Raw genomic sequence first — 26944 nt, forward strand, 5'->3', positions numbered from 1 at the left:
AATACTCGGCCAATCTTTCTTTAATTCATGTACTTAGGCCATTTATATTTACTGTAATTATTGCTGTGTTTGAGCTTAAGTCTTCTAGTTTATTTTTGGCTTTGTTATGTTTTCCATTTCTCCATTTCCTGCTTCCTGCCTTCTTATTGATTACTTCAACATTTTTCAAAGTTCCATTTTGGCTTATCTATAGTGATTTGTAAAGTACTTCACTGTATAGCATTTTTGGTAGTTGCCATAGGTATTATATATACATAACTTATCGTAGTCTACTGATGTCATTTTACCAGTTTAAGTATAGGACCTCCCACCCCATATGTCCCATAACCCTTCAATATTTGTAATATAATTCTCTAAATATCCCATCTATATACATTTAGAACCATATCAGGCAGGGTTATAATGTTTGCTTCAACCATCAAAATTTTTTTAAAAAACGCAAGAAGGAAAGCCTATTGTGTTTATGCATATTTTTTCTCTTCTGTTTGTTTTTTTCTCCATCCTAACATTTCAAGATTCTTTCTTTTATCATTTACTTTCTGTTTAGAGAATTTTAGGTATATTTTAGGATGGTCTACTGACAGCAAATTCTGGGTTTTCTTCTGAATGTCTTGGTTTCTTCTTCATTCCTAGATGATGTTTTTTGCTAAGTATAAGATTCTAGGTTGGCAGTTCTTTTCTTTCAGCACTTGAAAAATGTTGTGCTCCTTCTTTCTTGCCTCCATCATTGCTGCTGATAAATCTTCCATTCAAATATTTTTTCCCCATATAGGTTACATGCCTTTTTCTCTTTCAGTTTTTCAAGATTTTTTCTTTGTGTAATGTTCTTAAGTTTAATTATTATGTATCTTGGTTTGGATTTCTATTATTATATCATTCAATTTGTTGATTCTTATTTCTACCCCCTGTGTTCTGCTGGGTCCTTTAACTAGCTTTACATTTTGATTGTGGTACTTTGCAGTTCTCAAGTTTCCATTTGATTCTTCTTCATATCTTCTGTTTCTCTGCCGATGTTTTCTTCTTCTTTTTTTTTTTTTTGGCTGAGGCTATTTTTTCATGTGTTTCAAGTGTGTTTGTAATAGTTTGTTGATGCATTTTTATCATGGGTGCTTTAAAAGTCTTTGACATATAATTCTAATGTTTCTGTCATCTTGGTATTTTCCTTTTTCATTTATTTTTAGATCTTTATGGTTCTGGTGGGATGCATGATTTTTAATTGAAACCTGAGCATTTTGATATTATGTTATAAGATTCTGAATCCAATTTCAACCTTTTTCTTTAGCCGGCTTTATTTGACATTGCTCTGGTAGGGGAAGAAGAGGTGCTGGTTCACAACTTCAATGTTGGAGTAAAACTTCATTTTCCTCACATATATCCCATTGCTACTTAAGTTGAGGGTTTTCTAGTTACTTCCAAGTCAGGGCGGGAGTTTCCGATTCTGATATGGTTTTCACTGACACTGTGAGATAGATTTCATTAACTGGCAAGGATGAAAACCTGGCTACCTACTTGACCTTCTCTAACATCACCCAGACCTGGGTATTGGGATACCTCATCACAGCTTCACAAGGGTAGAAGTCTAGGCTCCTTGTTTAGGGTTTGATGGTATAGGTAGGAGTGTTTGGTTGTAGTACAGTGATTATTGTCTCAAAGTGTTCTTTCTTGTTAGCCTTCCCTGTTCCTTGTCTTTTTTCTACAGAGCAGGATTTTTTTTTGGGGGGGGGGGTGTTTTTGTTTGTTTTGTTTTGCTTTTGGACTGTATTCATTGGTGTTCCTGGGATGCCAGCCCATTCAACTCCAATCTTGGGAAATACGAGGCAAAAACAAAACCTATGGAACTTACCACCATATTGTTCTTTCAGTCTTAGGATCCCTAGCTGCTTTGCCGCCTTCTGTCCACTTTCCAGGATCTTCTTATGTTTGTTTTACATATAATGCCTAGGGGTTTTAGTTGTATTTAGCAGGAGGAATAGGGGAAAAGTAAATATACTCTATTTCCAGGAGTTGGAAGTCATTAAGGTTTTAAGTTTTATATTGTCAAATCTCTTATTCTTCTGAGTTTCTCTTGGACTTATTTATATAGGCCTTTTCCATCTCAAGAGTCTTAACTTTTTGTTATTTTATGGTTTATATATTTAGGAATCTTATTTTTTCTAAATGATTAATGAATTAAACCTTTGTATTTCATTAAATAGCCATCCATTCTTCCCCTGTTGATTTGAGATGCTGCCTTCCTCATATACCAAATTATTGTATATGCTTGCTGTGCTTCTGGACTTCCTATTCTGTTCTATTTATCTCTCTTTTCTTGTTTTGCTATCACCACTTTAGTTATTATAGCATGCCCTGCTATTTTGTAGTTTAATTCTACCTTCTCTCATTCTTTTAAAAAATTCTTGCATATTTTCTATGGTCAACGATTTGTTACTATAGTCAACGTTTTCTTCTGTTCTTAAACATCAAGGAATTACATCTGATCTTGTTATCTTTATAGCACTAGATGGAAGAAATTATGATATTGAACCCTTTTTCTACTTTAGTGGGTGTCAACTGGAGGTGATTTGCCCCCTCTCTCAAGGAATATTTGGCAATCTCTGGAGACATTTTTAGTTTTCAATACTGGAGAGGTGTTACTGGCATCTAGTGGGTAGATCCCAGGTATACTGCTAAATATCCTATAGTGCACATAAAGAAAACTTTTTGTCCTCCACATATAACACTCCTGGCACCAAATGGATATCCTGTTATTTAGCTATGAATTGTATGTTATTCTCATTTCACCCAAGTCTTCAACTCTCCCAACACTAACTAGATGTCTTATGGTTCAGTTATGATGATCATTACCTGGAGTTAGTGTAGCCCTTACATGTTAAAGTCTTATTCACCTAAGCTTGTTTCCCGTTTCAGATACCAATTGCCTGTACTTTTGACCAACTGGCTATACATCAGGAAGTTCCCATGACCCCCTCCCTTGGTTGGATAATTTGCTAGAACAGATCACAACTCTGGAAAAACACTTTACTTACAATTACTCATTTGTTATAAATGATACAACTTAGGAACAGCCAAACAGCAGCAATGCATAGGGTAAGGTATGGGAGAACAGCCCAAATCTTCCATGTACTCTCCAGGTGCCTCACCCTTTTAGTACCTCCTTGTGTTCACCACTCAAAAGCTCTCCAAAACTCTTTATTTATGGTTTTGATGGAGATGTCATTATGTAGGCATGGTTGATTAGATCTTGGCCCCCGGTGATGTAATTTTTCTATAGCTCTTCTTCCCTCCCTGGAGGTAAAGGAGTGGGGCTAAAATTTCAACCCTCTAATCACTTGGTTGGTTCCTTTGGTACTAGCACCTCATTTTTTAAATGGGTTTAACAACTAAGATTGAGGATATCACCCTTTGTGGTATCTGTTGTTCTGTATTCATAACACTGTGAGTGTTTCTAATGCTTTGTGCTGGCTGAGTTTTATTTTTTTATTGTTTAGTTATAGTTGTCCCACATTTTCCCCATTGCTCTCCCCTGCTCTGCCCAACACCTCATTCTTAAGGGCTTTCTAAGGTTTACCTCATTAACATATACTACGAGTGGTTGAAAAGGGCTTGTTACAAATAACTGAAGAGACTCTGTTCTCTCTTATTGCTCTAGGAACTATGTTACAACATAAAGATGCTCCTATAACTCTTATCACTTTGGAAATTACAAGGGTTTTAGGATCTCTGTACAGGAAAGGGAACAAACACCAAATATACATTTCTTATATCCCAGCATAGGATAGTCCTTCACAACAAAGAATTATTTGGCTCAAAATGTCAGTAGTGCCATGTTGAAAAACCCTGCTCTATTCCTGTGATTAGGGAAATGAAACTGTCTCTTGAATAGTTGCTTATTTAAGTGCAAGATTCCTTTAACTTAAAAACAAATCATATTAAATGGTATTTGCTTCCCTGGTTACCTCTGTTATTTAAGGTCAGGCCCCTGAAATTATGCCAGTACTTGAGAATTTAAAAATACAGGCATAAATCAAGTGCAGATTTAATTAGCACTAGTGAAGAGGTTTCAGTAGTATGGCCAGAGACAAAATAAATAAAACAAAAATCTATAGTTTTCCCATGTTTAAACAGTACTAATTGGGAAATATAATGGAGAAAGGTCCCATTAACAATTTCAACTGAAAGTATAAAATGCCTTGGAATGAACTTTAAAAATACACATGACCTGTACTTTTATGAAGATAACCTCAAAATTTTACTGAGAAATGTATAAAGAAGACATGAGTAAATGAAGAGACCACTGAATACACAGACTCAATAGTGTACAAATTTTCATTTATCCCCAAATTAATCTATACATTTAATATAATTTTTGTAAAACCACATTGGGAATCTTTGCGAAAAGGAAAAGAGAAAAGGACTTGACATGATTCTAATGAATAAATGCATAAAACTAAGTTATCTCTTGTTTTTTTAAAAAAAAGCAATGATGGAGTGCTTGTAGGAAAATATATGAAAATGTATTATAAGTTTATTCTCTTCTGTAAGTTTAAAATATTATGTAATATAAAAATAAATGAATACTAGTGGCACAGTAATTGAAACTCTCATGAAACAGAGAGAGAAAAAAACTGAAAAAAATTAAAGTACAGAAACAAATCTGAGTTTATGAAGATAAGATTTCAAATCGGTTTGGGAGAGGGTGGAGTGATGAACTAATTGCAATAGCTGGCCATTTGGGTGATTTTGGGTGAAGGGGATTAATTTCTGCCTAAAAAGATTAATCATAATCTATACTAGGTGAATTAAAGGTAGAAAATGAAACCATAAACATTTAAAAAGCGTGGCTGAATATGAAAATGTAAATATTTCTTGGGTTGGGGAGAGGACTATTTGTTTGCATATAATTTAAAAATATATAATACAGTGAGTCAAATGGTTTAAAATAAAACTATAAATGGTATAAATAAGTATACTCTTGCCCATCTACCCTGTATTATTCACATCCCTCCCTCACCTCCTCTATTCAGCTAACCACAGTAATTGTACATATCCTTCCAGAATTTCTTCATGGATTTGCTAGCAAATAAAAATTCTTAGCCCTCTACCTTTATTTTATATATATATTATATATATATTATATATATATATCTAACAATATATATATCTAATATATATCTAGTGGTACAATCTAACCACTATCCTAAACCTTGCTTTTTAAACTTTATACAATTATTTTAAGCATTTTAGAGATCTTTTTCACATGAATCAGTATATAGAGAGTTTCTCCGGTAATTTTAACAGCATCATAGAATTCCATGGTCTGGTTTATTATAATTTATTTATCTAGTTCCTTGCTGATGGGCATTTGGGTTGTTTCTTCTTTTGCTAATACAAAAAGTAATGCCCTGGATATCATTTACTTGTCAATTTACAAGTGTACAATTACATCTTTGTAAATAAATTTCCAGAAGTATTGCTAGTTTAAAAGATATGCATTTGTAATTTTAAAAACATTCTCCACCTGTTTTCAATTGGGATTATACGGTAATTTTATACTCCCATTAGGAAGCTTGAAGGCTGCCTGCTTCTTCACAATGTTCTTAACAGGCAGGGTGTGTTACTTTTTATTTCTTCCCATCTGTTAGGTGAAGTTGTTCTCAATTTAGTTACAATATGTAATTTTCTTCTAAAAATGAGGTTGAACACATTTTGTTTTTTTAAGAGGAAAGCTTTTTGAAACATTATATGGAGACATAAACCATAAAGGAAAAAGTGATGGATAGATTTGACCACATGAACAATAAAAAATTAAAGGATGAAAAACAGCTTTGGAAATTTTTGCAACATTTAACTAAATAACCTTGATATAAACATTTATTAAGATCATAATAAGAATATTGTACTCCAGTGAGAAAATGGGAAGGTGACATGAACAAACAATTTTGAATGAAGAAATGAAAGTAGCCATTAAAAATTTAGCTTCTCTGAGTATAATGAATTATAAATATTAAAACACCTTTTCTATAAAATTATTTATTTCTTTAAAAGTATACATGTAGTGCTTCTTCTAAATGAAATATAGGAATTGTCCAAATACACATTTTAAATAATTGAAATGTGTGGTGGTGTTCCCATTTCCTTCCCAGCATCTCCTTTGTATCACCTTCACCCAGTGGCCCTAGATGTTTTGGGTAGGAGAGTCATATGTCATATATTGCCATCAGCTGTTCAACAATTGGATGCAGGCAGCAATAGATTCAAATGCAGTTACTTATTAAGCAGTTTTTCCTTTAGAAGAGTAAATGGATCATCTGTAATTATGTGTTGGCATCTGGAAAAAATTGGTACAATTCAGCAGAAACATTTACTGAGCACTTACTATCATGTATCATGTACAATAATCTACAGTAAGAATGAAAAGATGAACTTTGTTTTCAACTAATAAATTAATATATTATACTTAATTTTTCCAGCTTTATTTCTTTTATAGCTTTTTTTTATTTTTTTTAAAGATTTTATTTATTTATAGAGAGGGAAGGGAGGGGGAGAGAGAGAGAGAGAGAGAGAGAGAGAGAGAGAGAGAGAGAGAGAAACATCAATGTGCGGTTGCTGGGGGTTATGGCCTGCAACCCAGGAATGTACCCTGGCTGGGAATCGAACCTGGGACACTTTGGTTCCCAGCCCGCGCTCAATCCACTGAGCTACACCAGCCAGGGCTAACTTTTATTTTAAATTTTAAAGCAAAAGGCAGAACACTTGTTTTCTGAAACTTTATTCCAGACTTTCTCAGTTTTATTATTATGATTAACATACCATACAATTTACCCATTTTAAGTGTACAATTGGTTTTTAGTACATTCACAGAGTTATATAGCCATTACCACAGTTAATTTTAGAACATTTCAACACAACCTCCAAAGAAATTCTGTACTTGTTAGCAGTTACTGCCTATCCACCATCCCTGGTGACCACTAATCTGCTTTCTGGCTCTATGTAGTTCCCTATTCTGGACATTTGATTTAAGTGGAATCATATAATGTGTGGTACTTTGTGATTAACTTCTTTTTTTTTAAAGATTTTATTTATTTATTTTTAGAGAGAAGGGAAGGGAAGGAGAAAGAGAGGGAGAGAAACATCAATGTGTGGTTGCCTCTGGTGTGCCCCATACTGGGGACCTGGCCCACAACCCAGGCAAGTGCCCTGACTGGGAATCGAACTGACAGCCCTTTGGTTCTCAGGCCGGTGCTCAATCCACTGAGCCACACCAGCCAGGGCTACGATTAGCTTCTTATACTTAGCATTATGTTTTCAAGACTTGTCCATGTTTTAACCTGTATCAGTACTTGTTTTCTAAGTACTTGTTATGGCCAGGTAAAATTCCATTGTATGGGTGTTCATCCATTCATCACTGGATGTTCAGTTGGGTTGTTTCCACCTTTTGGTTGTTATGAATAATGTTGCTGTGATCATTCCTGTACACATTCATATGTGGATATATGTTTTTATTTCTCTTGTGTAGATGCCTAGGAGGGAATTACTGGCTCATATGTTAACTCTATGTGTAACACTTCGAGGAGATGCCAGAAAGTTTTCCAAAGAGGTTACATACACTACTTTATACTTCCATCAGCATCATATGAGTTTCCAGTTTTTTCACATCCTCACCAATAATTGATATCTTTCTTTTTGTTTAATTATAGCCATGCTACTTACTATGAAGGGGTATCTCACTGTGTTTTTTTATTCAATTAAATTTACTGGGGTGACATTAGTTAATACAATTATGTAGGTTTCAAGTATATAATTCTATGATACATCACCTGTATATTGCAATTGTGTGACCACCACTCAAAGCCAAAACTTTCATCACCAGATATTTGCCCCCTTAAATCTCTGCTTACCCCCCAACCCCTTCTGTCTGGTAACTACCATACTGTTTTCTGTGCCTATGAGTTTTTGTTTGTTTTTCTTATTTGTTCATTTGTTGCTTTCAGTTTTATATCCCACCTACGAATGAAATTACATTGAGTATGTTTTCACCTGTTAGATGGCCATTTGTACTAGCGATGTTGCATTTTTCTACCAGTTTTTGGTATTCACATCTGACCACAGCGTGGAAAAGATCTTTGCTTTTAAGGATTCATGTCACTAGGTTTCATTTACCTGGATAATACAGCATAATCTCCCTATCTCAAGGTACTTAACCTTGGCTGTTTTTTTCCCTTTTTATTAAATTTATTGGGGTGACACTGGTTAACGAAATTATCCAGGTTTCAGGTCACAATTTAACAAGATTTAATCTGTACACTGTATCGTGTGTTCACCACCACAAGTCGTGTCTTTGTCCAACACCATTTTTCCTCTATCACCCCCACCTCACCAGCAATCACCACACTGTTTTCTGTGCCCATGAGTTTTTTTCTCTTTTTTTCTTATCCCTCCACCCCCAGCCTTGCCCCTCTGACAGCTGTCAGCCTGCTTTCCTTCTATGAGTCTGTCTCTATTTTGCTTGTTACTTCATTTTGTTCATTAGATTCCACATATGGGTGAGTGAAATCCTATAGTACTTGTTTTTCTCTGACCGGTGTATTTCACTTAGAATAATGCTCTCCAAGTACATCCATGCTGTTACAAAAGGTACGATTTCCTTCCTTTTATGGCTGAGTAGTATTCCATTGTGTAGATTTACCACAGTTTTTTCATCCTCTCATCTATAGATGGACACTTGGACTGCTTCCGAATCTTGACTATTGTAGATAATGCTGCAATGAACATGGGTTGCTTATGTTATTTTGAATTAGTGTATCGGGGTTTTTTTAGATATATTCTCAGAAATTGAATCACTGGGTCATAAGGCAGTTCAGTTTTAATTTTTTTGAGGAAACTCCATACTGCATTTCACAGTGGCTGCATCAGTCTGCATTCCCACCAACAGTGTAAAAGTATCCCCTTTTCTCCACATCCGCACCAGCACATGTTTGTTTATTTATTGATGATAGCCATTCTGGTAGGTATGAGGTGATATTGTGGTTTTAATTTGCACTTCTCTGATGATTAGTGATATTGAGCATCTTTTCATATGTCTGTTGGCCATCTGTATGCCCTCTTTGGGGAAGTGTCTGTCCAGGTACTTTGTCCATATATTTTTAAAGGTTTTATTTATTTATTTTTAGACAGAGAGGAAGTGAGGGGAAAAGAGAGGGAGAGAAACATCAATGTGTGGTTGCCTCTTGTATGCCCCCTACTGGGGACCTGGCCTGCAACCCAGGCATATGCCCTGACTGGTAATCAAACAAGCAACCCTTTCATTCTCAGGCCAGTGCTCAGTCCACTGAACCACACCAGCCAGGGCTCTTTGTCCATATTTCACTAGATTGTTTTCTGTGGTGTTGATTTTTTTAAGTACTTTATAAAGTTTGGATATTAACCTTTGATTAGATGTATCATTGTTGAATATATTCTCCCATTTAAATGGATTGTCTTTACATTTTGTTGATGGTTTCCTTTGCTGTGCAAAAATTTTTTAGTTTGCTGTAGTCCCAATTTTAAAATTTTTATTTTGTTCTCTTTCCCTGGGGAGATATGTGAGAAATAATATTGCTACAAGCAATGTGTGAGATATTATTGCCTATGTTTTCTTCTAGGATTTTTATAGTTTTGAGTCTAACATTTAAGTCTTTAACCCATTTTAAGTATTTCTTGTGTGTGGTATAAGAAGGTGGTCTAGTTTCATTTGTTTTGCATGTATCTGTCCAATTTTCTCAGCACCATTTATTGAAGAGACTATCTTTACTACGTTGTATGTTTTTGCCTCCTTTGTGAAATATTAATTGACTATAATGGTGTGGGCTTATTTCTGGGCTGTCTATTATATCCTATTGAACTATCTGTCTGTTTTTTAAACTATGCATGTTATTTTACTTGTAACCTCATGTATTAAGATGGGACACTTTTAATTTAGTACTTAGAAATTAATAATTAAAATTCAAATGTAAGTAATGTCTGAAGTTACTAAGATAATTTACAATAAAACTATAATTCTGTTTCTACTTATTGGAAATACAATAATTCAAAATGGGCCAACCTAAAATGTACCTTTAGCAATAGAATGTGGGTATAAGTTAGCAAAGTATTAAGTAAGATTCCAGGGAACCTCTAAAATTACTTTTAAGAACTTCAGAACTGATTATATATTAAAATATTAACTATAAGTTTAAGTTTATTCATGTATGACCTTATTTAAAGCAGTGTATGTATACTCACTAGCAAAATTCACATCAATAAGATATTTTTCAAGTATATTCTTTTCCAGATATTTCACTACGTTAGACTAGGTGTTCCAGTGACTAGTCTGAGTTTCTTTTGAGACATAAGTCTTTAATGAAGACATGTTTCTGAAAATAAGGCAGTTTCTACAATCTGCATATGAATAGAAAACAAATCTTTGGTTTTTAGTTAAAGTGGCAGGAAGGATTTTGCAAAAATAAATACTAAAGAGCCAAAGCAATGAAAAGGCTCTTAGTAAGCAATGGGAAACTCCAAACCCTGTCAAGGTCAACAAAGCACCTAAGGCAAGTCAAGTTCGGATGATCCAATCATCTGCCTTAGAGTTCTAATAATATATTTACAGGATTTTTATCATCTGAAGAATGTGAACCTGAAAGGGTAATGTCCACCTGTGAGCATTGTGAAAAAGAAGAGAGTCACAAGAGTTGATAAATGGGAGTCATATTGGAAATCAGCTGTTCTATCTTACATATTTATAAATGAGGAAACAGGCCCATTCATGAAACTAGTGACACCAGAGCTGTATTTCTAGATTTCTAGTCCATTTCTCTTAGGGTAGCACAAATTGTAGATTTTCAGTTTCATTGGCTAGTAAAACCAAGTGTGGAGAGTTTCAGAGATGTGAATTTGAGAAAAAATAAATTCCCATCAAATTCCCAAGGACACATTGGAAATGTATAATAGTTTATGTATTAATTCTTTTATATCATGTGTTAGACAATTTAGCTAATATATTAATTGACATATACAATTCCTTTTAATTCTATCTAAAAATAGCAGACCAACATTAAATGAGAACATTATATAAGATTCCATTTGAACGTATAAAAGGCCATGGTAATAAATTGTGAACCACCACTTCTTGGGAGAAAGAACACATCCACTGTCCAGTTCAGAGAGAAAACCACTGGCTGTTACCTGGTAGACTGTCCACTCTTCAATGGGGAAGATGGTGCTTATGATTTAAAAACTTTCTACAAAGCTCACATACAAACAGTCCACTCTAGATTTGTTAACTATTTAAGGCTGTCATTTTCAAGTATAAAGGTTTAGTGTTTTGTTAGGTAGCTAGATGGCTAAGAAAGGACCTGGAACCAGAAAAGTACAATTAAGGGCTTTTATTCTAGGTGGGACACTGCGATCAGGCAGGTGGGGTCCAAACCGAGGACAGCCCAAAAGGAGAGGGTGGCAGGGCTTTTAAGGTGTGTAGCAGACCCTTGGGGGAGGGTGAATCACCCTGCTGATCTGCTCCAGGTGTCCTGGGTATCTGATCAGGGAGGGCTGATTCTATAGAAAATTCGGAGAAGGGAGTGGGCAGTGAGGATTCAACTGGTTTCCAGCAGGATGCCAGTGGCTGTGCCTCAGTTGCTTCTGATATGGGGAATCTCGTGGTCAGGTATTTAACTAGTGATGTATACCTTCTTTATTTCAGCATAGGTGATGGCTTAAGTCCATGTCCCAGTTCACTCTAACACATTCTATTACCCAGTCTGTACAACAGGCATAACTATAAGCTGAAGTCATGGAAATCAATACATAATGACATAACAACAAAGACATAAAATCATAATTTTGGCAACAGCATTTTTAAATGTAGAAAAGGCCAGAAAGAGGGAAATATATGGATTAGATTATGCTTCTCTCTGAACTACAATGGTTTGTTCACACCGAAACTTTGTCTAACATTATTGTCTGTTGCATGGCATTTGGAATAAGGCAGATCCACAGCAGACCAAACAAGGAAGCTTAATTAGATAACAGATAATTAAGATGGTTTATCTACAACATAGTTCAATGGCTTGTTCACCCAGAAAAAGGTTAGAAATGGTTAAAGTTTACTAAAACTTCACAGATAACATGAACAAGATTTTTTTTAACAAAAACAAAAACAGGACCTTTCACTTAAGGGCCAACATGCATTGCTTATGGATGAAATAAATCAATATTATTTACCTCTGGCTTGGTGTAATATTGTGAAATATTACACTCTGGATGAAAAAAAATGGGTATCTGGAAGCCAGTATTTTATTTAACTTAAACTGTAGATTTTTGATAGACATTGTAGTTCTGTAACTTGTGCTATGGTTCCAGTGTCTGCATCTGAAAGGTGACATCAGTTTTATAATGGAAGCAATTGTTTATTTATTCACTTTTATGTTTTTATTTTAATTGTTGTTAAGTATAGTTTTCTGTTTTTTATTGTTGTTCAAGTACAGTTGTCTCCATCTTATTTATTTATTTATTTATTTTCAGAAAGAGGGGAAGGGAGGGAGGAAGAGAGGAGGAGAAACATCAAAGTGTGAGAGAAAAACATCGGTTGCCTCTTGTATACCCCCAAGTGGGGACCTGGCCTGCAACCTAGGCATGTGCCCTGACCAGGAATTGAACCAGTAACCCTTCAATTTGCAGGCTGGAGCTCAATCCACTGAATCACACCAGCCAAGGAAACAACTGCTTTGTTATAAATTCCATGTAACATGCTTGAATTCTAGGTCTTTTCTCTTTAATACAATTTAAAGTTTCTTGTGGTTTGATTATCATACACACTTATCATTTCATTTGATATACAAGCCAATGTGGAAATTCAAAAACAGAATTACCAACTTTAGAGAGCTAAATTGAGTCCAAGATTATGGCAAAGTCTGACCCAGATTTTTAATTTGTAATTTTAGCATGTTTCTCATGCTGTTTGGGGAGCATCAAACTAAATTTGCAGTTGCCAGAAGCCTTATTACAGTTGAATGCATATTAAATAAACATGTACATTTTTAGTGTTAATGATAAATGCAGTTCTGACCTTATAACAATTTGGCATTCTTTAAGAAAACACATTAAGCTTTAATATAAAAATATTTAGGTTACACTTAACTTGTGTTCAATTAATAATAAAGCACTTTTTCTCTTTTGATTTCATACATGCTCTCCTCTGGTATGGCCCTCCCATCTTTTGTACACTTGGAATGACCTTTGGCTATGTGGCTGGCCTTGTTATTTCACCACTGTCAATGTACTGGAATTGAAAGTGATTTACATACAAGAACAATAAATTATAACAAAGGACGTTTTATTTTGTGCAGATTCCATGAAGACTGCTGAAATGTATATGATCTAAGCGAGGCATTTCCATTTACAGCACCATTTTAGTGTAGTTATATGACATGATTGTATCTTTTTAAACTGAAACCACTAAGATATTGTACCTTCTAGCTGAAATAAAGTATTCATAATAGATTGTGGCTTTGGGTGCTGTTTGCTGCTTCTTGGATCTTTAAGAATCATTCTTAATGAGTTTTATAGAATTCTGAGGGCAGGATTTTTTTTCCTTTCAAATTTTAAACTGCTTCAGTATTCAGTATTTATAAGAGGTCTGAGTATAGCTTTAGCACTTCATATGATTTCTTAGAGAGAAATGGGCAGTTTCCTTGGCCACTGAAGATGTTTCTCACATAATCAACAACAGTTTATACTTGATTCTTTTATTTTTACTGTGTGTTTCTTTGGAGTTAAAATAGCTATGATAGCCTCACAAAAATAGTCTTCAAGCTGACCATCCACACAGCAGCGTGCTCCTGTCTCTTTTGCTAGTTTCTGTCCTTGTTCCACACATACAGGTTTTTCTTTCCTGTCACTCATTCTTGCTCAAGTTTTAGGATCACCTTGGAGATGAGTTCCTATTAATAAAAAGGGTATATTTGGTGCACTTTCCTTAAGTTCTGGTATCCTCTCCTCTTTCATAATTGAGGCTGGATTTACCACAGAGAAACGTATAAGGAAGGCATCACTTATTAGATAAGGGCCCCAGACAATCATAGGCTTCCTGTCTGGCTGTGTCATAGAGTCCCAGGAAGTACTGCTTGCCACCTAGGGCGACCTGACTGTGTAGTGGTCTAACGCTGAATACATACTCCTCCAGGAATGAGTCATTGGCATAGCTCGTGAGTAGGCACATCTTGCTCACCGTTCAGTCACTGACCACAACACACTTAAGCATCAGTGCACCAGGTGCCTGGTGCACAAGCCATGCTGTGGCTAGCCAGCCTCCAGGCACAGTCCCTCCCTCTTACCCCATGAACTGACACCAGGCTTAACCCCAGCCTGCCTAGGAGGTCGGCTGCCACTCCACGCAGCTGGGGGAGAGGGCATGGGCCTAGGTGTGCCAACATCTCAGTAACTGCCCAGGCCACTGTCCAGATACCTGCCTAGGCCATGGGTATTGTGCCTGCCTGCTGCTCCCGTGCTTGGTGCATGTGTCCTCTCTCTGGCCAGGCCTCTGAGAAGAATCTGCTGGGTCATAAGACTGTGCAGCCATGGGGGGATGGCAACTCTAGGGAGAGCAGAGAAGGAAGGGGTCAGGTAGCTTTCCTCTCTGCTGCTCCCTTGCCACTACCATGCTATTTTGATAACTACGGCCTTGTAGTATAGTTTGATATAACGCAGTGTGATACCTCCAACTTTGTTTTTCTTTCTCAAGATGGTGTGGCTATACCACACCACAAAAGATCTTTTGTGGTTCCATATAAATTTTTGGAATATTTTACTTCCGTAAAATACACCATTGGTATTTGATAGGAACTGCATTGAATCTAGATGTTTTGGATAGTGTAGGCGTTTTAACGATGTTAATATTTCCTGTGCATGTACACGGTATATGCTTCCACTTATTTGTATCTTCTTTAATTTGTTTCTTAAAGGTCTTACAATTTTCCAAGTACAGGTCTTTTACATCCTTGGTTCAGTTATTTCCTAGGTATTACTTCCTTTTTGAAGAAATTGTAAATGAGATTGTTTTCCTAGTTTCCCTTTATGTTGTCCATTATTGGTGTATAAAAATAAAACCAATTTCTGTATATTTATTCTGTATCCTACTCTTTACTGGATCCATTTTTCAGTTCTAGTAGTTTTTTGGTGGTATCTTTAGGGTTCTCTATGTACAGTATCATGCCATCCGAAAACAATGACAGTTTTACTTCTTCCTTTCCAATTTGGATGTCTTTTTAAATTTTTTAAAAATTTTAATTGTTGTTCAAGTACAGTTTTCTGGCTTTTATTCCCATCCCAGCCCAACCCCCCAGCCCTCCCCACCTCCCTCCCATTTCCACCCCCCTCCCTTGTTTTTGTCCATGTGTCCTTTATACTTGTTCCTGTAAACCCTTCACCTTTTCCCCTGAAATTCCTTCCCCTCTCCCCTCTGGTCACTGTCAGCCTGTTCTCTATTTCAGTGTGTTTGGTTATGTTTTGCTTGTTTTGGTGATTAGGTTCCTGTTAAAGGTGAGATCATATGGTGTTTGTTACGCAGCAACATTTTCACTGATATGGCCTCTAGAGCAAGGGACATAAAGGAAAGAATAAACAAATGGGATCTCATTAAAATAAAAAGCTTCTGCACAGCTAAAGAAAACAGTATTAAAATAAAAAGAGAACCAACTGTATGGGAAAACATATTTGCCAATGATACCTCAGACAAGGGTTTAATCTCCAAAATATGTAAAGAACTCACATGATTCCACTCTAAGAAGACAAGCAACCCAATTAAAAAATGGGCAAAGGACTTGAACACACACTTCTCCAAGGAGGACATACAGAGGGCCCAGAGACATATGAAAAGATGCTCAGCATCACTAGCCATCAGAGAGATGCAAATTAAAACCACAATAAGATATCACCTCACACCAATCAGAATGGCCAACATAAACAAGTCAACAAACAAGTGTTGGAGAGGATGAGGAAAAAAGGGAACCCTAGTGCACTGTTGGTGGGAATGCAGACTGGTACAGCCAGTGTGGAAAACAGTATGGAATTTCCTCAGAAAGTTAAACATGGAACTGCCTTTTGAGCCAGCAATTCCACTGCTGGGATTATACCCTAAGAGCCCTGAAACACCAATCCAAAAGAACCTATGCACCCCAATGTTCATAGCAGCACAATTTACAATAGCCAAGTGTTGGAAGCAACAAATTTGGATGTCTTTTATTTCTTCCTCTTGTCTGATTACTGTGGCTAGGACTTCCAGTACTGTGTTGAATAAGAGTGGTGAAAGCAGACATCCCTGTCTTGTTCCCAATCTCAAGTGAAACATTTGTAGTTTTTGCCCATTGAGCATGATATTGGCTGTGGGTTTGTCATATATGGTCTATATTAGGTTGATGTGTGTTCCCTCTCTTCTCACTTTGCCGAGAGTTTTTATCATAAATGAGTTCTGGGTGTTATCAAATGGTTTTTCTGCATCTATTGATATGATCATTTTTATCCTTCATTTTGTTTATTTGGTATATCAGATTTATGATTTTCCAGTATTGTGCCAACCTTTCATCCCTGGAATTAATCCCACTTGATCATGGTGTATGATCTGTTTAATGTATTGCTGGATCTGGTTTGTTCACATTTTGTTGAGGATTTTAGGATATTGGCCTATACTTTTTTCTGATTTTTTAAAATTTTGGTTCAGCCTAAAAAAACAAACTAAACAAACAACCAGACAGGAACAGAATCATGGATATGGAGGTCACATGGAGGGTTATCAGCTGAGAGGGGAAAAGGGAAAATGAAAGAAAGGGTGCGGGATTTAAGAAGCACAAATTGGTAGGTACAAAATAGACAGTGGGAAGTTAAGAACAGTATAGGAAAGGGAGAAGCCAAAAACTTATATGCATGATGCATGCACATGAACTAAGGGGGAGGACTACTGGAGGGAATGAGGGTACCAAGCAGAGGACGGCAAAGAAGGGGAAATTGGGATACTTGTAATAACATAGTCAATAAAATATATTAAAAAGGTAAAGAAAAAAAGAAGGTTCTATGGAAAGTAACCTCACAGGGTGATTGGATCATAAATTCCTAACTGGGCAGATCATGGTGGGTAGTCAAGCCCCAGTCATATAAGTTCTTTAGTAAAAGGTTTCTTTGCCCTAAGTAAGGCCTGTCCACTGTTGCTGTGCATCTAGGTTAACATACGTCTGAAATACCAGAAGCAATGGCCCTGGAAGGGGGTATTAACCTTCAAGACAGTACTAATCTTGTTAACTATCCTGTAATCTGATCTCTGCATTGCTTCCTCCCACCTTCCTGGGATCTTCCTTTTGTTCCCTCCTTAATTTCAAATACTTAAAAGATGCCGCAAAACTGTTATTCTCCGGAGCATTTGAGGTCTTGCTCCCCAGCATGTGCCATCAGTTTGACTCAAATAAACTCGTAAAACTTAAAAAAAAATTGGTTCAGTTATAGTTGTCCCAGACCTTCCCCATTGCTCTCCCTTGCCCTGTCCCCCCAACTCCCACAGCCAGCCCTCCCCCATTATCCGTGCCCATTAGTCCTCTATTCATGTTCCTTTTCTTTCTTTGTAGTGTCTTTATTTGGTTTTGGAATTAGTTTAATGCTGACCTTCTAAATGAGCTTGGTAGTCTTCCCTTCTATTGAAATTTTTGGAATTGTTTGAAAAGGATAGGTGTTCTTTTTTGAATGATTGGTAAATTCACTTGCAAAACTATCTGGTTCACAACTTTTGTTTTTTGGGAATTTATTGATTATTGTTTTAATTTCACTGAGTGTAATCTGTCTACTCAGATTCTCTGATTCTTCCTGATTCAATTTTGGAAGATTGTATGTTTCTATGAATTTATCCATTTTTTCCAGATTGTCCAATTTGATGACAGATTTGTAATATTTTCTTGCAACGTTTTTAATTTCTTTGGTGTCAGTTGTTATTTCTCCTCTTTTATTTCTAATTTTATTTACTTAGGTCCTCACTCATTTTTTTTTCTTATTGAGTCTGGTTAAAGGTTTGTCAGTCTTATCTATCTTTTCAAACAAGCAGCTCTTGATTTCATTGATATTTTGTACTGCTTTTTTAAACTCTTATTTTGTTTATTTCCTCTCTGATTTTTATTATTTCCTTCTTTCTACTCATTGTGGGCTTTATTTGTTGTTCTTTTTCAAGTTCCTTTAAGATAAAGTTAGATTGTTTATTTGAGCTTTTTCTTGTTTCTTGAGATAGACCTATAATGCTATGAATTTTCCACTTAGGACTGTTTTTGCTGAGTACCACAGATTTTGGGTTATTGAGCTATCATTGTCATTTGTTTCAAGGTATCTTTTGATTTCTTCCTTGATCTCATTGTTAACCTATTCACTGTTTAGTAACATGTTATTTAGCGTCCATTTCTAATTCCATAGCATTCTTGCCAGAGAAGATGCTTAATATGATTTCAAATTTCTTAAAATTCCTGAGACTTGTTTGTGTCCTAACATGTGGTCTATCCTAGAAAATGTTTTATGTGCACTTGAAAATAATGTATAATCTGCTCCTGTAGGCTGAAATGCTCTGAAGATATCAATTAAATCCACCTGATCTAGTGTGTCATATAAGGCCACCATTTCCTTGTTGATTTTCTGTCTGGAAGATCTATGCATTGATGTCAATGGGGTGTTAATATCGTCTACTATGATTGTATTACTGTCAATCTCTCCCCTTAAGTCCCTCAAGATATGCTTTACATATTTAGGTTCTTTACATATTTTATGTTGCATCAAAATTTGCTTTAAGTATTTGCTTCATATATATTGGGTGTGTATATATTTAAAAGGGTTATATCCTCTTATTGGATTGTTCTCTTTATCATTATATAGTGTCCTTTGTCTCTTACTATGTAGCCTTTGTTTTCAAGTCTGTTTTGTCAAGTATAGGTGTTGCTACCCCTCCCTTCTTTTACTTTCCTTTTGTATGAAATATCTTTTTCCATACCTTTACTTCTAGTCTGCATGTATCTTTTGTCCTGAGGTGAGTTTGTTGCAGACAGCATATTTGGGTCATTTTTTGTTATCGATTCAGCTACCTTATGTCTTTTGATTGGAGCATTTAAGCCATTTACACTTAAAATGATTATTGCTATATACATATTTATTGCCATTTTATTCTTTTAACTATGTTTCTTTGTTTCTCCTCCCCTTCTTCTTCCTCCTTCTTCAAGTAAGCTCTGTAACATTTGTTGTAATACTGGTCTGGTTCCTTTAGCTTTTTCTTGTCTGGATAGCTCTTTATTTCTCTGTCAATTTTAAATGATGGCCTTGCTGGGTAAAGTAGTCTTGGTTGTAGTTCCTCATATTTCATCACCTTGAATATTTTATGCCAGTCCCTCCTGGCCTGAAATGTTTCTGTTGAGGAATCAGCTGACGGTTTATGGGAGCTCCCTTGCAGGTAGCTAACTGTCTTTCTCTGTGGCATTTAAGTTTCTCCCTTTGTTTTCAATACTTGCCATTTTAATTATGATGTGTCTTGGTGTGGGCCTCTTTCAGTTTATCTTGTTTGCATTTCCCAGTGATTCCTGGACTGGTGTTTCTTTTTCCTTTCCCAGGTTAGGGAAGTTTTCTGTCATCATTTCTTCTAATACATTCTCGATACCATGCTCTCTCTCTTCTTCTGGTACCCCTATGATGTGGATGTTATGGTTCTTGTTGTTTCAAAGGTCCCTTAATCATCCTCATTTTTAATTTTTTTTTCATTTCAGTGCTCTGTTTGGGTGTTTTTTTCATACCTTGTCTTCCCAATCTCTAATTGGATCCTCTACTTAATTCAGCCTATTTTTTATTCTTTCCAGTGTCTTTATTTCAGGTATTGTCTTCACTTATTTTTTATGGTTTCTAAGTCCTTTTTCATGCTGTTGATCATCCTTATAACCATTACTTAGTAATCTATAGCTGATAAATTTCTTTCCTCTATTTTATTTAGCTCTTTTTCTGGAGATTTCTCTTGTTCTTTTATTTGGGGCCTGTTTCTTTGTCTCTTCATTTTAGCTGGCTCTTTTTGTTTGTGTCTATGTCTTAGAAAGCCCTTCCATGACTCCCAGTCTTCATGGGGTGGCCTTATGCAGTAGGTGTCCTGTGGGGTCTAATGGCACAGTCTCCTTGATCACCTGAGCTGGGTGCTCCAGGAACATCCCTTGTGTAGATTTGGGCCCTCCCCTTGTAATTGAGTCTTGATTGCTATTAGGTTGTTCATATGTGGAATTGACCCTGAGGCTAGCTGACTGTGAGACTCAAGCTTGTTCACTGAGTGTGAGTGGCTGTGCAATTGCTGACCATGTGAAGCAGAATTCACCTCAGGAGATTTGGTGCCTACTGAGATATCCCTTTGGATATGTTGCTTGTGAAGCTTATTGGATCTTTGATACGTCAAAAGCTGGCCGCTTGGGTGTGTTGGTTCTGCATCTCTTGGGAGAGACTCTAGTGCAGACCATTGTAAGATGCTGCCTGTGACTGACTCTCAGCAACCTATTTGAAGGAGTCTCAATGTGGCTTCTCTAAATCCTTGGTTATGAGACTTCTTCAGCTAGTCTTCAGTTGGTTGTTCAGGATGATTGTTCTATAATTAAGTTGCAATTCCACTTGGCACCTGGGAGTAGGTGAGTGTGGTAGATTCCACCTATTCCATCTCCATCTTGAATCTCCTTGGGTACTTAGCCTTGGGTCTTGCCATGTGCTCACGTTGGATGACCCTTCCTGCTTCAGATTTACCAAAAGCATTCATCAAGAAAAGTTAGCAAAACTTCAGGCTCAGGTCTGGATAAGGGCCAAGGTTGCAACTCACAGAAAGAAGGCAGAACATAGAACAGCTACAGCTGATGACAAAAAAAAAATAACAACAACAAAAATCTCAGAGTTCTATAAAAAAACTGGCTATGAATAATATAGCTGGTATTGGAGAGGTAAACATGATTAAGGATGATGAAACAGTTATTCATTTAAAAAATTTCAAAGTCCAAGCTTCCCTTTCTGCTAACACCTTTGCAATTACCAGTCATGTAGAAGCCAAATCAATCAAAGAACTTCTTTCTGCAATATTAAGTCAACTTGATGCTGGCAGTTTAACAATTTTAAGAAGTTAGTTGAATAGTTCCCTTGGCAATGTTACAGATCTTGTGGAAAATGAGGCTTCAAAGAATGAGGCTAGCTAAAATCTTTTCTGGTGTTTGGAAGCTGGCACGGTCTATACTTAACATATTGGCTGTGTAGTTCCAAAGTCTTACAGACACAGAGAACACCAGTTGTTACCAGGTCTGTAATATATTTTGTACATTAATGATGCTGTTTGTTTAGCATTTTTTAGTCATTTGATTTTGCATTTTGCTTTTCCTCTCAGGATCTGTTCTTTTGGTCCAAGTATGAAGTGTTGGTGTAGTTTGAAGGTATTTTGATTTTTTATTCTTGTTTTTTTGTTTGGGATACTTCTGGTGTGTATATGTTTATGTATGCATGTGGGTATGTGTATATACAGTGGAGATAAACAGTTCTATTTATCCTTCTTTTCCCACCAGTAGAAAAAAATCTTTACAGAAAAAAAGGTACTTAATCATAACTGTAAAGTGTCTTTTGTCAACTAAGGTAATGTGCATATATAAGCCTCTGGGTATTCAAATGTGGCCATTTTGGGGGACCATTTTTCTATCTACCACATCTTCTTAAGTATATTACATTTTTGGATCCATAAACATGAGATACAATGGTATTTTGGCACTTGGTGATTCATTCTAGAACATTTTTTTTCTCATCAAAATGCTATGAGTATAGGGTTTGATGAGTTGTGAAACCTAGGAGTATCAAGGTATGACTGTATTTCCATTCATTTAGTAAAAGATGAAAGATTTATATGATCTGAAGAGAAAGCAGAGTATTCCATTCATTTAGGATGTCTTTCATTTCTTTCAGTGTTGTTTTGTGTTTTTCTGGGTACAAGCCTTACATTTTTTTTAGATTTGTTTCTCAGTATTTTATTCTTTTTGAGCAATCATGAATGGAATTATATTTTTATAAATTGATCTTGTATCCTGCAACTGTGTTGAATATGTTTATTCTAATACATTTTTATGGATTCCTTAGAATTTTCTATATCCATGATCATATCTGTGAATAGAGATAGTTTTATTCCTTCCTTTTCAATCAGGTTGCCATTTATTTTGCTTTCTTGCCTAATTGTCATGGCTAGAACTTCCAATGTATTGTTGAATTAAAGTAGTAAGTGCACATATCCTTGTTTTGCTCTTGATTGCAGCGGGAAAGTATTTGATGTTACCTGTGTGTGCTTTTTGTAAATGTCCTTTATCATGTTGAGGATTTCCCTTCTCTTCCTAGAGTGTTGGATTTTCTCAAATGTTTTTTTTCTGCTTCCTTTGAGATAATCTGTGTTTTTAAAAAAATAATAGGGTAATTGAGGTATCATTCACATATCTTAAAAACTCAGCCCTTTAAAGTATATAATTCAGTGGTTTTTGATATATTCACAGAGCATGAAACCATCACCACTATGTAATTCCAGGATATTTTCATCACCCCCAAAAGAAGTCCTGTTTTCATTAGCAGCATTCCTCATTTTCCTCTTCTCCCTGCTCTTTACAAACAATAATATATTTTCTGTCTATGAATTTGCTTTTTCTGGACTTCTCATATAAATTCAATTATACAGTAGGTGGTCTTTTGTGTCTGACTCCTTTCATTTAGCATAATACTTTCAAGATTCATGCATGGTATGACATGTATGAGTACATAATTCTTCTGATCTAAGGAGGAGGGCTATTTTCCACTTTCTCTTTCCCTAGTTATAAATGGTGCTCATGAAGTTACATGCCTCCTCTTCCTGCTTGCTACCAAAATCTGCTTTTTTTCTTAGAGAGTCCTTTGACTTGAACTTCCTCACACTCTATTTTTAATAAAGTCAATTCTTTTGGGGAGAACTCCATTCTAATGGATGGCCTTTATCCCTGGGCAAAATCTTTGAACGAGTACTTTGGGCACTGGGCAGTGACACTTGCCTTTGGTCTTCTTGCTAATCTCTTCAGGCATGGAACCTCAGCCCTACATTGCAATCATGGTAAGGATGATGGCACCCCAATATTCTCAGTCTGCTGGGCCTAGCACAGAGCCTCTGTCCTGTAGGTGGGGGCCAACTTAAGGAACGAAGTCCCTCAACTTTTGGCTATATTCACAAGGAATTTCAGCCCTGTAACTGTGTTGGAGGTGATGAAAAATGCTGGCTGCTTGCTCCTCTCAATGAAATACTGTATTCTTTCTTTGGGAGCTGTGGAAAGAGGGAGTCCAGCCTTCTTGGCTACTCATGCCTGAAGTATAGCTTCATGTAAGCAGATGAGCATGTGTAGCTCATCAAAGTTAGCAGGGGAATGGAAGCAAGAAGGAATTGGGTTGCGGTTCATATGCCATAGACCCTCACTGGTATTACTGAGTTTTAGTAGATTTTCTTGAATAAATATTGCTTCATTTGCTGCATACATTTAGGACAATTTCTAGAGATTTTAAATGTTTTTAAAATATATTTTTTACAAGTTACAGTTGTTTCACTGGGCAGTGGGTCCCCAAGAATTCGTATGTCACAATTCTGGAAGTGGATCTTCCTCTTATGTTTAATTTTTTAGCAAAGTAGAATTTCTCTGTTACAATGGTAGTAGAGGAGTTGCTGTACTAAATCATAATGAAGTATTTTTTAATTTTATTTTATTTTAAGATTTTATTTATGTATTTTTAGAGAGGGGATGGGAGGAAGAAAGAGAGAGGGAGAATCAATGTGTGGTTGCCTCTCACATGGCCCCCACTGGGGACCTGGCCTACAACCCAGGCATGTGCCCTGACTGAGAATCGAACCTGCGATGCTTTGGTTCACAGCTCACGCTCAATCTACTGAGCTATGCCAGCCAGGGCTTTTTTTTTTTTTAATCAGGCTTTTACTATATCACATTTATTAAATTTCAGAGTAGCTGATTTTTCTTGCTTTGTTTTTATTTCTGCATATAAATGAATGCTGTTATAATGGTGTTTTAAAATTATTTTTATGGATGGTCTAAGATAGTGGTCTAGTTTCATTCTTTTGAATCTGGCTGTACAGTTTTCCCAACACCATTTATTGAAGAGACTTTCCTTTCTCTATTGCATATTCATGGCTCCTTTGGCATAAATTACTTGGTTATTTATGTGTGGGTTTATTTCTGGGTTCTCAATTCTGTCCCATTGGTCTGTGTGTCTATTTCTGTCAATACCATGCTGGGGAGTGTGATACCTCTAGGTTGCTTTTTTTCCCTCAGGGTTTCCATGGTTATTTGGGGTCTTTTGTACAAGTTTCTATACAAATTTGAGAATTTTCAGTTCTATTGCTGTAAAAAATGCCATTGGGGTTTTGGTAGGGATTGCATCAAACCTATAGATTGCTTTAAGCAATATCAACATTTTAACAATGTTAATTCTTCCAGTGCATAAAAGTGGAATATCTTTTCATTTCTTTGTGTTTTCTCCAATTTCTTTCAACAATGTCTTGTAATTTTCAGTGTGACATATTTTTATGTTTTATACTTTGATTTTTAGGTTTGACTCCAGCAACTACTGTTGCCACCACTACTAGTTCAAGCACCATGCTGTTTACATCAATATCAAATGTTCCCACCTCCATTGTTCTTACTGGATTCTCATGTAAGTTACTGGTTGCAAAACAAGTATTATCATTTTGCATCAAGTCACTTAACTCAATTTTCCAATATAAGCTATGAATCTCCTGCATCTCATAAATTGTCATTATGCTTGGACCCATCTATAAGTGCTGATATCAGTAACTTTGTTAAAGAACCTAGTTGTCATGGCTGTAGCTGTGAGTTTTGTATTAACATGATTATTACAGCTTACAATGATCATTTTAAGCATATGATTAATTATCATTTTAATGTTTTGAAACAACTTCAAATGTTTTGAACAACTATTCAACTAATGTGAATAGGAAGAGTGGGAGTTTTGGCAAGTATTTCTGAAGGGAAGAATTCTTATTACCCATGTGAAAAAGATAACATAAGGAAATAAATGCTGTGGAAGTCTTGCTATAGCAATATATTCTATATAGACAAGGCTTGTGGTCCTTACATTTTACCTATCAGAAGTGTTATATGACAAAAGGACCAGCTGTAGTTTTGGGTTTTAATCGACACTATGTGATGTCTCATGGCCTCTCCCCTTGAAGGGAACATCTGGACCCCTGAACCTAAGTGGGGCATTAATTATCTTGTAACAACAACTTCTTTGCTATATATCTTCCATTAGTAGAATAATGGCAAATGTTGAGAATATTGAATTCTGTATATGTGTTAGGCAATTCTTTTTTGTAGGTCTATAAGCAGACTGTGCTTTCGAGGTATCTTCCCAGGGCCATGATGTTTATCCTTAGTTTTTGTTACTGTAATGCTAGCTGTAATATGGTTCCCCTAAAGCCCTATTATAGAAATATTGTTACCATACCTGGGAATAAAACTTGACAGGAATTGCTGATGCCTAGATGAGCATGAAAAATAGTGGCCTACTATCCCCACCCTCTTGTGCAATTGGCATAGATAAACATTAAAATTGCTGGTTACTACTTGAGCTGTATTTTCTGCTAAGTAGACTTCCAAATTTGAGATATTACTGAGATTCTTGAAAGCTTTTGATAAATGTAAGCAATATCCTTCTCAACTACAATAGATATTGTGAATATGATGATGTCTGAGGTTGGAAGTTAAAATTATTGAATGAATTCCATTTTTAATAAAAAACTTGCCCTTTTACCTTTGATAGTTCTTTTTCCTTTTCTGTGTTTGGTGCCCTTGCCTACAAAATGAAATCTTAAACCACAGTATTTTTTTTAAATTAACTTTAATAAAATATAACTATATATCATAAAATTAACTTACTTTGTACAATTCAGCATTTGTAATTATCATTATTATTCAGTTTTAGAACATTTTTATCACCCCAATAAGATCATTCATCCCAAGACAAGTACTAATCTATTTTTTGCCTCCATAGATTTGCCTTTTCTGGACATTTTATATAAATGGATTGACCATAGTCCTGCCCAGTGTGACTTAGTTGGTTGGAGCATTATCCAATAACTGAAAGATTAGGGATCTGATATTCTGTCTGGGTGTATGTGATACCTGGTTCCAGCACATACAAGAGGCAGCCGGTTGATGTTTCTCACATCAATGTTTCTCTCTCTCTCCCTACCTTTCTCTTTAAAAGCAATGAATAAAAAAAAGAATCCTGATTTGAAGATAAATTTTTAAATGGATTTGATCTTAGTTTTTTTTAAGTTTAGCCAAAAGTCTCTTCAGATGAAAAAGTCTATATAAATTTCTCACTTTTTTATTAAACGGGTAATAGGTACTATTATGTTTTTCCCCATAAAGTTGGTGCCCCAGTAAATTCGGCTGCAATGCTTGGTGATATATAACTTAGGGATTTGGATTAAAATTCCCTGAAGCAGGTGGAGCAATATCTACCAAGATTTAAGAATTATTGGGATGTGTTTGGATGATCATTGGAAGTATACTGTATAACAAGCAGTAAGTAGTTTGTATTCTGTAGCTTTCAGGACTAACTAGGTTTTGATCATCTCATCAAAAGATATGCCTCTATTGATAATTACCAATGAGTAGAATGAGACAATTGATATCTATGATATTACTCCTTTGAGATAACTACAATCAAAACTTCTATCAAATTCTTGTCAACTTTTAAATTTAAGAATTTTTATTATTGATCATAGTGTTTAAATTGATGCAATATGTTGTGATTAATAGTTTTTTTCCTCTAAAAGTTAATTTTTGATCTACATTAAAGTTGTCCCTCTCCTAAAGCTGATTAT

The 26944-nt window shown here is 35.8% G+C and overlaps 1 pseudogene; it reads right to left on the minus strand.

Annotated features, from left to right (window-relative positions):
• The window catches only part of LOC123805027, a 58445-nt pseudogene extending 33598 nt beyond the window's left edge, over positions 1-24847 (minus strand).
• Positions 24848-26944: the final 2097 nt, after the last annotated feature.

The sequence above is a fragment of the Phyllostomus hastatus genome, unplaced genomic scaffold (assembly GCF_019186645.2).
Source record: "Phyllostomus hastatus isolate PE091 unplaced genomic scaffold, TTU_PhHast_1.1 phas_scaffold_28, whole genome shotgun sequence".
NCBI lineage: Eukaryota > Metazoa > Chordata > Mammalia > Chiroptera > Phyllostomidae > Phyllostomus > Phyllostomus hastatus.